This window comes from Myotis lucifugus, unplaced genomic scaffold, assembly GCF_000147115.1.
Source record: "Myotis lucifugus unplaced genomic scaffold, Myoluc2.0 scaffold_46, whole genome shotgun sequence".
Taxonomy (NCBI): Eukaryota; Metazoa; Chordata; class Mammalia; order Chiroptera; family Vespertilionidae; genus Myotis; species Myotis lucifugus.
In genome coordinates this window covers 7,026,193-7,040,485 of record NW_005871094.1, presented here as the reverse complement: position 1 = coordinate 7,040,485, position 14,293 = coordinate 7,026,193, and the positions used below count along the sequence as shown (strand labels likewise).

At 47.0% G+C, this 14,293-nt stretch overlaps 1 pseudogene; it reads right to left on the bottom strand.

The window, feature by feature from the left end:
• Positions 1-11,867: 11,867 nt before the first annotated feature.
• On the bottom strand, positions 11,868-12,117 carry LOC102422869 (annotated as a pseudogene).
• Between the last annotated feature and the right edge of the window lie 2,176 nt (positions 12,118-14,293).

Below are 14,293 nucleotides of genomic sequence, written 5' to 3'. Positions count from 1 at the left end.
CAGTGCAATCGAAACTTCGTGGCCCATGCGCAGAAGTCGGTTTTCGGCCTGGGCCAGTCATTGTCATGATTTAATTTTATGGATATTGTAAGGAATTTAATTTTATCAATAAATAATATCGTTATTAAGTATGATATCAAGTTTTATTCAACGTACCTATAGTTTAACTAAGACTTAAAACTTTAAGTAAAGTTTATTAAGTTAATTTTAGGGAACGGTGTGGAGTGAAAGAAGATGTAGTGTTGAGGATTGAGAAAGGTATGTTGAGATGGTTTGGACATATAGAGAGGATGAACGAAAGGAGATAGACGAAACAGGTATACAAGACGAGTGTGGATGGGAGAGTTGGAAGGGGTCGACCTCAGCGAACGTACCTCAATCAGATTGAGGACGTTTTTTAGCAAAGGCCAGCTTAGGAGTCCCCTAATTAAGTGAATAACAAGGTACCTACCTATATAGTTTAAGTTTAAAAAATTTGGCTCTCAAAAGAAATTTCAATCGTTGTCCTGTTGATATTTGGCTCTGTTGACTAATGAGTTTGCCGACCACTGATCTAGACAGACAATGGACTATTACTCAGCCTGAAAAGGAAGGAAACTCTAACACATGCTGCAACAGGGATGAAGCTTCAAAACATTATGCTAAGTGAGGTACGCCAGACACAGAGGACAAATGCCGTCTGATTCATTGATGTAAGTCACCCAGAACAGGTAAATTACTGGAGAGAGCATGTAGAATAGTGGTTACCAGGCGCTGAGGAGAGTGTGGACTGGGAGTTTAGAGACTCTGCTTGGGATGATGAAAAGGTCCTAAATGGATCATTGTGACTGTGCTTAATGCCATGAAACTGTACACTTAAAATGGTTAAAATGGTAAATTTTATATTTATATTTTAAAATATGTTTTTATTTATTTCAGAGAGGCAGGGAGAGGGAGAGAGAGATAGAAACATCAAAGATGAGAGAGAATCATTGATTGGCTGCCTCCTGCACGCCCCCGCCTGGGGATTGAGCCCGCAACTCAGGCATGTGCCCTGCTCGGGAATTGAACTGTGACCCGGTTCATGGGTCGACGCTCACCCAATGAGCCACACTGGCTGGGCTTATATTTATATTTTATGAATGTATGTAATGCCATGAAATTATACACTTAAAATGGTAAATTTTATATTATTTATATTTTACCATAATAAAAAAAAATACAAAACAAGCAGTCAATCCATCTAGGCTTTTCCCTCTTCATTCTAGATCTCCAGTAGAGGTGGGAGGGGGAGGACAGCGTGTGCGGGCAGCCCTCCCAGGAGGTGGGAGGACGAGATGAAGGAAGGGGACTTTCTCATAAAACAGGACCCCCCTCAGTACTCCTCCCTCACTCGGGTCCCTCCCTCTGCATGCAGCCTTATTTCTCATTTTTTCCTTGTGATGTGGAGAAAACAGTAGTCTCTCTATCCTCCCGCACAAATCGCCCTCCAGGCTTCCGAGCCACACCACGTGCCAGCAGACACTCCCCTCCCCCTTTACCCTCCACCCACTTCCTACAGAAAACACTTCACCATGGGCCTTGTTTGCCTTCCCTGGTTTGGAGTCTGCACTTTCTATCGGCTATTTCGCACCTTGGATCTGTTACTCTAAACAGTCCTCCCCAATTATCTCAACCTTGTGTTTTCTCTCCCGGACTAGGATGTAAAATACATTCATGATAAATGAGGCAGAGAAGCTGTGACTCATGGCAGTCTCAGTGCAAGGAGAGCGTGAGGGCTGGGAGGGTGGGCAGACGAAGGTCTACCACCTCATGAACTTCAGTATGCTGCCCCTGCCGCTGTCCCTCAGACTCTGTCTTCTTGGGCCTCCTGGTCCCTGGCTTCTGGGGCACCGGTCACCATTGTGCCATGGCATAGTCATGTTTGCCACAAATAGGTCACCAGGAGAGCTGTAAACCACAGTGTCCATGATTCAGGTCCACCTGTTGGCTGTGCTGGATGAATTGCTCAGCTCCACTTGGTCCCTTCTCTTCTCTCTCTGTCCTTCCTCCTTGGCCTCCTCGGCAGTCTGTTGCCGGGTGCGTGCAGCTGTGGGCTGCCTTTTCCCATAGGGCGGCCTTCAGGAGCCACCCACCAAGGCGACAACGACAGCCGCTGTTGCAGTACAGCCAGGCTGCGTGTGCGTGTGCGAGGTGCTGTGAGGATTATATGACATAATACATGTGACGTATTCAGCCCAGTGCTGAATAGCATGTGGTAAGTGCACAAAGGATGTTAGTTACATCAGTAGAACTAATGAAAGAATGTGTCATTAACACAGCCTGCTATTCAGACTGTGGGGTTGGTTTCTTTAAACCTTCAAGTTTGTTCCCACAGACAAATCCTCTGAAATGAACTAGTGAGATTTCTCAGCTGAAACTTAATTCTGTACATCCAAATGGAAAGCTTAAATCCAAATCAATTAACAAATAGGACCATGCAGAAAATTCTGAAGAAGCATGTGTTATGTCCTTGACCTTGAAGAGCTCACATTTTTCAAACATTCAGAGAATAAATGCAGGGACCTTGGGCCTGAAATACGGGGAACGCCTGGTCAGTTGGCCCTGTCCCATCCCTAGTGGGTCACCAGGTCGGGCTGGGGGAGTAGAGAGAAGCATAGCTCAGGAAAGGATTCTAATTGTGAGGCAGAAGTGACAAATTTGTCTTGAAGGCTGAAGGTAGGACTATGCATTTAAAACTAATCTATTCAACAGTGACAATAAAGCAAGTGAATCTTGTTTTTTTTTTTAAATACACCTTTTCTTCAAAATAAAATTTAGAGAACAAATAGAGTGAAAGTCTAGTGCAGCGGTTCTCAACCTTCTGGCCCTTTAAATACAGTTCCTCATGTTGTGACCGAACCATAAAATTATTTTCGTTGCTACTTCATAACTGTAATGCTGCTACTGTTATGAATCGTAATGTAAATATCTGATATGCAGGATGGTCTTAGGCGACCCCTGTGAAAGGGTCGTTCAACCGCCAAAAGGGTCGCGACCCACAGGTTGAGAACCACTTGCCTAGTGGTTTCCAGGCCCCCTTGGACGAAGATTTCACATTCCATTGTTAAATTCCCTGAGCTTTGCTGAGGCTGTCCCTGTAAGCGTGGGTTTTGTTTTTCACACGACACAAAGATGAGCACCACAAGATTCCCTGTGTTTAAAACCACTCTTGTTCTCATGGTAACTGATGGCCCATCAGCACCAAGACACATAAAGGCACCCGGGCCACCTGAGCACGTTACTACGACAACTGGAATGCAGAGTATACATTTTTAAAGGAGTGTGGGAGGGTTTCATTTCGCTTCACTTTCTTCAAGAAAGCCTGGGGAGGATGAGGCAGGCATTTCCGCAGACAGGGCTGCCCTGGGGCCCGAGCCCTGGGCTCACACCGCCACGGGGCTGGCCGAGAGGCGGTGACGGGGAGTGCCGGCTACAGAACTCTGTGAAATCACATCAGGGAAATGTTGCTCTCTCGTCAGAAATTATACAAAGATATCTTTGTGTTGGGAGTAGGCGGGATGAAGGAGTGAGTATTAAAGGAGAAGCACTCTAGATGTTTTAGCCTTCATGGGATTTGTAGATAAAAGATGACCAAGAGAAATCAGCTTGTGTTAAAAAGTGTTCATTCATAAATAAACAAGTAAGTAGTCCACAGTTTGGCGTGTACAGGCACTGCTAGGAACTTGAAAAGGATATGGCATTTCCATTCTCCTCTGAGGATGTGACTTTGTTTCTCATCCTGGGCCAAACAGAGCTGAAAATAGTGTCTGTCGTGTGTTTACCGAATACCTCTAACTTCAGTATTGGGGCTACAACAGGTGTGGACCTAGCTGGAGAGTGCCAGCCTTCTGTGTGGCACCGGAAGGAACTCCTCACGCCCGGGGCAGTATCTGTGTCCTGGGCCTTCCTAGTTCAGTGGTGGAGGCCCACCCAGCCTAGCCAGGCTTCCCACCTACGGCGATGGTTGATTCCAAATTGCCCCATAGTCTTCCTACTGTTCCCTGAGATCTCCTTAAGACAGACACTTCTCTTGGCCTTGCTATCTCTCTACAATTTACAGAGTGTCAAGGCCCAGGCACTAGCCCCATGGAGGTGTGGGCGAAAGGGGCCACATGCTGACCTGACAAGCTCAGGGAAGGCCTGCATGGCGGTCTTGCAAACTCAGAGACCTAAAGTAACCACAAAGGATGGTCTGAAATTAAACTTGAAGTAAAAGCAGTTATGGTGGGTAGTTACATCCTAGGTCGGTATCTTCACTGTCAAGGTCAACCTTTACCTTAACTGAGCCTATCTGTCTTTTTGCATCTATAATAACATGCCCTTGAAATGTCTGGGTAACTTGTAACTTCCTTTTTCCGGACCCCTTAGGGCACAACTTAATGTGCCTGGGCACCAGGACAGATACCACAAATTCCTTCATTGTTATCATGTTGTTCCTGCACCCACCTAAGTATGTGTTTATCATTTTACTTTTTATCCAATCCCAGGGGTTTCTCCCCCCTCCCCCCGCAGCCTTTTGCTTTCTCCCGCCTTTCTAGTCTATCACCAATGGATTTCATGTAACCCACCTACGTCCCTCCTTTGATTGCAATGTATAAATATAGATGTAACCTGCCATTCTCCGGAACATTTATTCAATTCATTGAGGTTCTGCTTCCCAGCAATTGTTGACAGATTGGCTCAAATAAACTCACAAAAATTCTTTACAGGTTTGAATGTGTTGGTTTTTTTTTTTACATTAACAAAGGTCTGGGTGGAGCCAGGAAATCCAGGTTTCGCCAGCACAAAGGAGTCTCTGAGGCAGGAGTTAGGCATCTCTAAATAGATAAGCTTCTGTAAATGCATCTGTTTAATTCTCCCAGTTATCTCTCAGGCTCAGAGGAGTAAAGTAACTTACCCATGGTCGCACAGCAGTAACCTGCCAGTGAAATTCAAGCTCTTGTCCACCCTGCACTCGCCCTGGGGGCAAGGGAAGAGTGAGGGTTCACCAGCTGACGACTGAATGCGCTGTGAGGGCACCTGGGGATCCGGCTTTCACATGCCTGTGGTGGCTCTCCTGTCCCACCTCACCGGGTGGGGTTCATGGGGAGGTTACAGCCCCCCAAAGACTCCCTGCTGCTCTGGCACTTCTGACATCCTCCTTTTTATTTTCTGTTTTGACATCTTTGGGGTGTGCAGACCCGGGGAGGGACGGCCCAATTTCTGGAGATAGCAACCAGTTCGCCTGTGAGCGCACCTGTGATAGGCAAACCAACCAGTGCCCACGCCATTCACCTCCTTTCATCAGGTGATTGCCGCCCGGACTCTGTCCCCCGTCCCTAAGTCACCCCAGGGCCAGGTACCAGACAACTAGGGAGAGGGGACAAGGTCCAGGAACGTGATGGGGCTCTGCTACTCATCCATTACCCACCTCCATCTGAGCCCTCCAGCCATCGGGGTGAGCAGGCAGCCGTTCAACCCAAGGACACCGAGCAGTCCCTGCCCTCTCTTCGTCTCTCCTCGTACAATTAATTCTGCAACTTCAGTGATCAGCTCAGCTTTCAGCATGTTTTGGCCTTTCTTTTCTTAGCTGACCATTTGCAGTTTGGAATGTTAGTAAGAGTAACAATATGATGACGGCAACACTGACCAAAATGACAGAGCATGTGAGACGGGCTGGTTTTTCAATCTTGGAGTCAGGGCACAGATGGACGTGGGTGGAGCAGGAGCGGCAGCGTTGGGGAGGAAAGGGTTGGGATGGAAGAGAAGGCTGGAGGCCTGGCTGTGAGGGCTCCAAGAGCCAGGCCGAGTCTGCAATCTGCAGGGCGTGGCTCACTCCCAAGGGGCTGAGAAGGGTGTAGCCAGATGTGTTTGAGGATCTACATGATGGGGGCCCTGGAGGCTGTTTGCATAGCAGCAGAACAGGAGGAAATGGGGGGAGTAGCTGCCAGAGCCCAAGTGGAGATGGGCCCCTGAACTGGGGCAGGGGGAGGGACCCCGCAGACAGTACAGAGGGGAGAAGGGGGAGAAGCGTACCCTTGTAAGGGCCTCACTCACTGGGCTGCAGGGCTGCAGGCGGCAGTGCTGCGGTTTAGATTCCTGTGGGGCTTTGCAGCACCTTCTCAGGTGTCCCTGACAACAACCCCGCTTCTTGGGTAGAGACCCCTTCCCAGGGGCTGGAGGTCACAGACTTTGGAAAACAGTCACACGCTTGACTAACTTGTGAACGCCCAAGGCCCCTGCTTTATCCGGATGCTTTGGGATGCAATCCGATTGCTGATTTTGAGCCCACGTAACGGGGGAGTTTGGAGGCTTGACTGTGAGGGCTCGGAGGACCACCCAAGTGATCACATTTCCGTGAACATTTGAAAAGCAGCCGCTGAGCCCTAGAGCTGCTCTGCCCCAATTCTGCACAAGACCCACAGGCCATTGACTCCCATACATCATGCCCTCCAGGAAGGAAATGGGGGGGGGGGTGACAAACTCCCCACAAATAAAGTCGGAATTACTTTCTGGGATGAAAATTAAGAATCAAAATGAGCCCTAGCTGGTTTGGCTTAGCAGATAGAGCGTCGGCCTGCGAACTGAACAGTCCCAGGTTCGATTCTGGTCAAGGGCACATGCCAGGTTGTGGGCTCGATCCCCAGTGGAGGGCTTGCAGAAGGCAGCCGATCAATGATTCTCTCTCATCATTGATGTTTCTATTTCTCTCTCCTTCTCCCTGTCTCTCTGAAATATATATATATATATGAAAGAAAGAAAGAAAGAAAGAAAGAAAGAAAGAAAGAAAGAAAGAAAGAAAGAAAGAAAGAAAGGAAGAAAGGAGACCCCACTGCTTGAAGCCCTTCTTAGACTTCAAAACGGAAAATGCTGTTCCCAACACAAGGACTCCGTTCTTTGGGTAATCAAGAGAGTGCTCATCTCCCCGGGAAAGGAAAGCAACCCAGAGTCTTATCACTCAGTGCCTCTCCTGCTTCTGGTCTAGCACTTCCCGGGGGTGCCACCTGCTTCTAGATCCTGTCGTAGGTCCTCTAACCCAGTGCTTTGCAATCTCTTCCACCCCGGGGCTTCTTGGTAAAACAAACATTTTGTAACAACCCCTTTACTATCCTGAAAATTAAATTCAGGATAGACATACATCATTTTAAAGAGCTATAATGTTCCTGTTTAATAAAGGGGATACACATCATTTATAAAAAATAAAATATATTTGAATAAGTAAAAGCTCAGGCACAACTCTAGGTTTCATAACAAAGGAGCCAGGGGCTTGCCATCGCATGAGTCTCTAGTCCATCTGCCGCCAGGTGGCTGGCACCCATCGTCTGTCCCCCACTCAGTACGTGTCATGACGGACTGACACAGAGCTATTGGAGGGCTGGTGCTCCCTCCCTAACGTAGTCCTAGGTGCCTTGGCGCCTTCTACTCGGGTCTGCACAGGCAGGATCGGCGTCACTTGGGAGCTTGTTAGGAATACAGATACTCGGACCCCTACCTCACACCTATGAAATTCAAATCTACATTTTAATAAGATCCCCCGGGATATGTATGTAAATTAGAGGCTGAGAAGCCCTGGGCACTCCTGGGAGACATCATCAGGGAGAGGGTAAGCCAAGTGCACATAAATCTGCTTCAATATCCCCTTCGTGAGGACCACCATACTAGGACTACCCTAGACCAAGGAGGTCCTCGTTCAGGATCCAACCAAGAAGACAGCAACCAGTTGAAGTGCTTCTCATAGAGGGAATTTAACGTGGGGAATTAAACACATGTGACAGAAGATTTGGGGAGCCACACAAGGGGTGTCAAGCGAAACAAGCAAGAGGTTAGCAATGACAGGCAGCCACTCCTGCCCCTACGATAAAGGGGGCAAAGAGAGGAGGTGGGGTAACTGGAACCCAAGATCACTCAGTGGAAGCTGACCCCAGGGAGGAAATCCATTTGCTGCCAGAGACCTCTCTTCAGGCAGAGAGGGCAGAGGAGAAACACCTGACTTCTCCCGGCCTCTTGTCTCCCAGTCTCCCCACAGTGTCTCCCGTTGGCTCACCCAGCCTGAATTTAGGGGTCACGGAGGCTGGGGAACTCAGCCGCAGGGGGCAGCCCTCTGTATCACAGAGCCCAACAGGAGAAGAGCAAGAAAGGCATCAGCGACAAACAGGCCTTGCATGGGCACAGCAGCCAAGAGCACGTTTCTAAAGGAGAAGAACTGCTTGTCAAAAGAGATGTCCTTTTCTCCAGAACCCTCCAGCTTGCCATTATAATTGGCACCACTGGGTTCCATGAAGTAACTCAGGGAGTCTCAGAAACTTCAAGAAGCATATTGGGCCCTAGCTGGTTTGGCTCAGAGGATACAGTGTCGGCCTGTGGACTGAAGGGTCCCGGGTTCCATTCGGTCAAAGGCGCGTACCCTGGTTGCAGACTCCAGCCCCAGTCCTGACGAGAGCGGGAGCGGGAGGCAACCAATTGATGTGTCTCTCTCACATTGATGTTTCTCTCTGTCTCTCTCCCTCCCTTCCACTCTCTCTAAAAATCAATGGAAAAATATCCTCAAATGAGGATTAACAAAAAAAAATAAGCAACAAAAAAAGTATAGCTAGCCCTAGCCAATTTGGCTCATTGGCTAGAGCATCGGCCTGTGGACCAAAGGGTCCTGGGTTCGATTCCTGTCAAGGGCAGATACCTTGGTTGTGGGCTCCTCCCTACACTGGCTGTGGTCTAGGTTCATGCAGGAGGCAACCAATCGATGTATTTCTCTCACATCGATGTTTCTCTCTGTCTTTCCCTCTCTCTTCCACTCTCCCTAAAAATCAATGGAAGCCTGGCTGGTTTGGCTCAGTGGATAGAGTGTCGGCCTGTGGACTGAAGGGTCCTGGGTTCGATTCCGGTCAAAGGCACATGCCCGGCCCTGGCCGGTTTGGCTCAGTGGATGGAGCCTTGGCCTGTGGATTGAGGAGTCCCTGGTTCAATTCAGGCTGGGGGCACGTGCCGGGTTGTGGGCTCAATCCCCAGTAGGGGGCGTGCAGGAGGCAGCCAATCAATGACTCTCATCATTGATGTTTCTATCTCTCTCTCCCTCTTCCTTCCTCTCTGAAATCATTAAAAATATATTTTTAAAAATCAATGGAAAAATATCCTTGGGCGAGGATTAACAAAAAAGAAAAGAAGAAGAAGTACATTGGATCCACAGGGTCGTATGGGTCAAGTGACAGAGTTGCTTTCCCTTGTGGCCACCACCACTGTGACTGCAGCCTCTACACTGTCAGGGCAGCAGCCTAGTCGGTGTCTGGAGACCACACAAGACCTTCAGCAGGTGTGGTGCTTGCCTTCCCTCCACCCCCCTCACCCCCTGCTGTGCTGCCAGGACCCTGCAGCACCCCTCAGCTGAGGAATGCAGAAACTGTTCATGCACGATGATCCTCCAGTTCCTGGGACAGCCCGTCACCCACCACCAGGCCCCTTCCCTTGAGGGGGCTGGTGCTCTCACCTTCACACCACGACCTGGCCCTTTGGAAATCCCACTCTCTCTGCCAGGAGACTCTCTCCATCTTTGGTATCGGCCTCTCCTTTTTCCTCGTGCAATGTTGTCAGAAAAGCCAGATGAAGAAAACCCATCTTCTTTCCTTATCTGTCCCCTGGCAATCAGGGACGTTTCCTTAGGTGGCCAAGGACGCTGGGCCATCACGCCACCCAGTGCGGGTACCAGCAACCTAGCGTAGAAGCACTTTGCCCGCCTCGGCTGCTTGGGTTTACAAGCTGCCCTGCACCTTTGGCAGACCTGCTGAATCCCTTTTTCTAATTATAAGAATAATAAGGCGCATTTAGAAAGTAGGGAAAGGTAAGTGCAGAAAGAACCCACCTATAATCCTGCCACCCAGAGGCAGTCCCTATTAACATTTTGATATATTTCCTCCCTCAATTTTACATGCATTTTTCTGTAGCTGAGATCATCCTGTATACATGACTTTATGTCTAATTTTTCTCACTTTTTACAATATTTTCCCATATCATTAAAAATTGGTTGAAAACATTAAAATTTTCCACATAAGCTTTTTATTTTTATTATTTTTTTAATCCTCACCCAAGGACACGTTTATTGATTTTTAGAGAAAGGGGGAGAGAGAGAGAAACATCAATTGAATGCCTCCTGGACATCCCCAACCAGGGATCATATACCCGAAACCTAGGTATGTGCCCCGACCGGGAATTGAACCTGAAACTTTTTGGTGTACGGGATGACGTGCCAACCAACTGAGCCACCCAGCAGGGCAACACATAATTTCTTTTAAATTATAAAGGTAATACACATGCTCTGTAAAGAATTTTAAAAATTCAGAAATATATAAAGGAAAAAGGAAAAATCTCCCTTTACTACTTTTCCCCCATGCCTCAGAGGTAAACCACTTTTTGTTGTTGTTGTAAACCCTTTGTTGCATATATATATATATATATATATATATATATATATATATAATCTACAAGCAACTTTATTTTTTATTTATTTATTTATTTTATCTACATCTGCTTCTAGGTGAAATTTTTTGTTTATTTTTTTGTTAATCCTCACCTGAGGATATTTTTCCATTGATCTTTTAGAGAGAGAGGGAAAGACACAGAAACATCGATGTGAGAGAAACATATCCATTGGTTGCCTTCTGCACGAGCCTGGGCCAGGTGGGGAGGAGCCTGCAACCAAGGTATGCGCCCTTGACCGGAATCGAACCTGGGACCCTTTGGTCTGCAGGCTGATGCTCTATCCACTGAACCAAACCTGCTAGGGTACAACTTTGTTTTTTATTAATGTGACCATCTACATCAAATTGAATAATTCATTCCTGAAAATCCTTGTGTGCAAACTGAAAAATGAAGCATGGTATGATTTGCAAAATTTGTTCTGAAATTCTAACTATTTCACTGTTTTCTGAAGATACTGATATAATGGTCACACAAAACACCAAAAGTTAAGAGGAAATATATGTCCATCAGACCTTTAGAAACATTTAAAGTAAAAATTAACTGCGACTTAAAAACAAATTTACACAATTTGAATTCATGTATCCCAAAGAAGTTGAACTGGCATAAGTAGACTTATAAAAAGCTAAGGCACATATTCTTATATGAGGCCCGGTGCATGAAATTCGTGCACTGGAGGGGGGGGGGAGAGGTGTCCCTCAGCCCAACCTGCACCCTCTCCAATCTGGGATCTCTCTCACAATCCAGGACTGCTGGCTCCCATCTGCTCACCTGCCTGCCTGCGTGATTGCCCCTAACTGCTTCTGCCTGACAGCCTGATCACCCCCTAACCACTCCCCTGCCAGCCTGATTGATGCCTAACTGCTCCCCTGCCAGGCTGATTGACACCTAACTGCTCCCTTGCAGGCCCAATCACCCCCAACTGCCCTCCCCTGCTGGCCCAGTTGCCCCCAACCACCCTCCCCTGCCACCTGGTCACCCCCAACTGCCCTCCCCTGCAGGCCTGGTCCCCCCCTTACTGCCCTCCCCTGCAGACCTGGTCCCTCCCCCCATCTGCCCTCCCCTGCAGTTCTGGTCACCCATAACTGCCCTCCCCTCCTGGCCTGATTGCCCACAACTGCCCTCCCCCCTCCCCTGCTGGCCATCTTTTGACCACATGGGGGCAGCCATCTTGTGCGAGGGTGTGACGGTCAATTTGAATATTACCTCTTTATTATATAGGATCATTTGACTACTGAACAATTAGATGGATTTTAATTTCCAAGTCTTTTTTTGAGAAAGCAAGATTAATACAATGTAAATCAGAATGTCTAAATAATAAAATTAATAAACCAAAGTAACTTTGCTATGTAAATTACCTCATTTATTATAGGCTAGCAATGTTTCAAACTGTGGAGCTTCTACTGGTCTTTCAACTCCTTCAGACTTTACTGTGACGTCAGAAGTGGTGTTGTAGGTCCAAGCAACACCAGCTACCGTTTTCATGCAAGAACTACAGTGCCAGATCCCACAGCTTGTCTCTTTATCTAGGTTTTGCCATAGAAGGAGCAAGTGTACTTGGTATGCTGGCTGATTTCAATTTCCGAGGGAGGCACCATAATGGGTCCCATATTTACCAAAGATTCTAATCTTCTTGGTGCGTTTAGCCATGTCCTTGCAAACTAGGTCAGATCCCCACCTCACTCCCACCCCCCACCCCCAGGATATTTTTTTCCATTGATTTTTAGAGAGTGGAAGACAGAGAGAGAGAAACACAGATGTGAGAGAAACATCAATCAGTTGTCTCCCACACACAGGAGCTGGGGATTGAACCTGCAACCCAGGTATGTGCCTGCAACCCAGGTACGTGTCCTTGCCTGGGAATCAAATCTGAGACCAATGCTCTAATCACTGAGCAACACCAACCAGGGTGGTAAACTGCTCTTAACAGTTTAGTATTTAAACAACTTAACAGTAAATAATGTCTATGCTCATCTCAATTCAACACTTCTTATAACTAAGCATATCCCTTGCACTGTACCTATACATATACCAATACATAGTTTTTATGGTAATGTATACCACCTACACTTGTATACCAATTGTTTTAGGCACATTACTTAGGTATCTGGGGGCAAAGATGGAGAAAGTGATGACAAAGTTACATCGCAGAGCAAGTGCAGGCCATACAGAATTTGAGAACTCGGTGTTCATCTGGCAGATGCCATATTGCTTCTTTGCATTTCCAGGAAGAGATCCGGTCGTCTGGGATCTAACGTTGACTTCTGTCACCTCCAAAATTCCCTGATGGTTTTCCAGATGGACAGTCTCCTGGGCTCCACCTCAGAAGAGCTGAGAAAATACCAGCGTCTCGAATTACCCAAATTACACAGGTGGTTTCCTGCACTGCAGAGGCCTTTTATGGAGACGGCAGTATTCCACCCCGGGGGCGAGGCTGGAAACAGAAAGTCAGCCTTGGCATTGAGCTGGCCCATAACGAGATCGCAGTGGTTTGCCAAAGTCACACATGTGAAAAGTAACCAAGTTTACAAGCACCTCCGACTTCTGGACAGGCCTCGCCTCAGGCATAGGATTATAGGAAACCCACACACAGATGCTCAGCAGCCGAGCCAGGGCTTCTGGAGTTTGCAGGAGGACAGCGAGCAAGCCTTGTGCAGTGGAAACGGGCAATAAGGAGCCCGGCCAGGGGCTCTACTTAACCAGAAAGCTCAAAAAGGCAAAGGGCCCATCTCTCTTTGTCACTCTTTTCAGACTGAGGCCTCCTGGCCCTCTGCTCTGTGGCTGGTCCAGGCCTTACTAAGATGCCCACAGGTTCTGTGGCCAACAGAGCAGGTTGCTGCGAGCTTTTCACCAGATGTTTCTTTCCTTAGTGGGACAACAAAGATTTCCCTGCATAATTGTTGCTATATATATATAATGCAATTTACCATATGTACAGCTCTACATCCTCAGAATCCAGCATGGCTCCTGGCATGGCAAGATGCTGAAAAATGCCTTCTCTGAACCTTAAAGATGCTCAAAAATGACTTTTTGAACCATATTGATGTTCAAAAATGCCCTCTTTGAGCCTATTTCATGTCATTGCACTCACAGGAACTATATAGCATGTTCAAGTAAACTGGGGGAAGGGGGGTTGGGGGCAGCTCCTGGGGCTCCATGGAAAAAGTAATTATGTTTTCTTTATACTAAAGAATTAGACAAATAAAATATCAAGTAATTAGAGAACTTAGTCAATACTGAATTTGTATGAAATTATCCAAATAAAATATTTCCAAAATGTAATGAGAAACTTGATCTTACTTCCATGAACATAACTTTAAAATGTTTTATATTTCATTTAACGTAAAGTGTCTACTGTATTCTGATTCCATATGTCATCAATATAAAAATTATTAATGAGATCTTTTACATTCCCGCTTTCTTACTAGGTCTGGTGTGCGTTTTCACTGCCGGCACATGTCAGGTTGGCCCAGGCCCCGTCCAGGTGCTCCGCTCCACAGACGGCCATGGCTCCTGACGGCTCGGCGCCGCTCTGCAGAGAGAGCCGCAGACGCTGCTGAGCAGAGTACACGTTCTTCTTCAGATGCTTGCAGTGGAGATAAATAATTGCCAATGAAGATTTTACAGTAATAATCTATTCAAGTTCTTGCTAATCACCATCAGTGAGAATTTTTGCCCAAGTAAGAGATTAAAATTTTTAAAGCGTTTTTGCCACTCTTCAAACTTTTATAGACGTTGAAATTATCTTTCACGAGTGTAACAGCTCTTCTGGAAATTTCTTGTGATAAGGCAAAGGATTTCAAATCCATCAAATTTTTTTGTACCA